This window comes from Apium graveolens, chromosome 2 (genome assembly GCF_009905375.1).
Source record: "Apium graveolens cultivar Ventura chromosome 2, ASM990537v1, whole genome shotgun sequence".
NCBI classification, from domain to species: domain Eukaryota; kingdom Viridiplantae; phylum Streptophyta; class Magnoliopsida; order Apiales; family Apiaceae; genus Apium; species Apium graveolens.
Genome location: NC_133648.1, coordinates 225,595,722 through 225,597,430, shown reverse-complemented (window position 1 = coordinate 225,597,430; position 1,709 = coordinate 225,595,722).

Sequence of the window (1,709 nt, the reverse complement as noted above, 5' to 3'; positions counted from 1 at the left end):
TTTCACCAATTCCAGTTCATCAGAAGTTCAGAACAACAGAAAGAACCATCAATTCAAGAAACGCACGCACGCGCGTGTATCACCGAACAGGGCAGCCGGAAAAACATCACGGCCACCCAGAAAAGCAAGACAACAGGGACACATATATCTGAGCACCGGCAACACACACCACTGACACACATAGACATACACGGAATATGTATATATATGTATACCTCGAAGCTACCACCGAGCGGCAACTCACCGAAAAGCCACTGGAGAAGATGAATGCGGCGGTGATCGGAAATAGAGGGGAAAAAGACAGGAACGAATATATGAAGGAAAGAGAAGTTAATCGAGTGGGGGGGGCGAGAAGAGAGAGAGAGAGAGAGATGGCAGAGTGAGATGAGAAAGAAAGAGCAGGGCTGCCATTTGGGAACAAAAGGATTGATTTTCTTTTTGTGCAGGAGATAAGAACAATTGCAATTATCTGATTTTATCGCTATATTTCTAATTTCTGACACCGTAATTCAAAGAATTAATTGAGCATTTAGCGGGTAAAACAATCTGAAAACTCACGAAAATAATTTTAAAAATCCCGAAATAATTAGGAGTTAATAAAATAAAATTTCCAGAATTTTTTTAAATCATTTTTTAAGCGCAACTCGGACCCGCATTTGACAATTAACCGAAACAATGCGCCGGTCAATTTAATCCAAAATTTTCCAAAATAATTTTAAAATTCTTGAAATATTTCAAACTTAATAAAATATGAATTTCATAATTTTTTAAATATTTCTGGAATTAAATACTGACTTTACAATTAAATATAATCAGAAAATCATTTAAAGTTAAATATCATTGGAATAATGATTTCTAAATTTTATAAACTCCTAAAAATAATAAATAGAATTGGGGAGCTATAAAAATAATTTTAGAGATAATCCAAGTATTTGTAAAAACAAATCTTTAGAAATCACTTTTAAATATAAAACAACACAACACAACTTCACAACTAATTACACAAATTATCCTCGAACACCAATAATCACATATAATTAATAACAAATAACATCCAATTGACAGAATCCATACATATATTTTAAATATTTAATTATTCAATAATTGCACATTTAAATAATAAAAATATACGAGTCGTTATATACAACCTATGCTCTGATACCAATGTTGGATTTTTAACGCAGCGGGGGGCATGACAAAACACTTTTACACATACAAAATCCAAATAAAAGCATATAAATCGTGAATAAAAATTCGAGGGATTGAATCTAACCTTTTAAATAATTCGGAGACAACGATCAGAGATCCATAGCAGTTGCTCCTCAAGTGTGAAGCACTCCACCGGTATCCACCAAGAAAACGATGTTAAGGAGGAGGAAGGAGGTGGAGAGGAATTGGGTTTTTCCAAACTTTTTGGGTTTTCGGGTTTGATGTGGGTTAGAATAAAATAGGGTCTATATAGTGTATTTATAGGCAAAATTTTCAGCTAAAATTTTCCCATAAATAATATATTATTATCCCATTTATTATTCTAATTAATAATTAAAACACCTTTTAATCATTAATCCTTTTTCTAAAGACTTTAGAAAGAATTCTCTCTCTTGATTAATTTCCAAAATTAATTCTTTAATTAATAATATTAAGAACTTTCTAATTAATTTATAATCAATTAATCTCATTTAATCAATTATTAAATTTGCCAATTAATT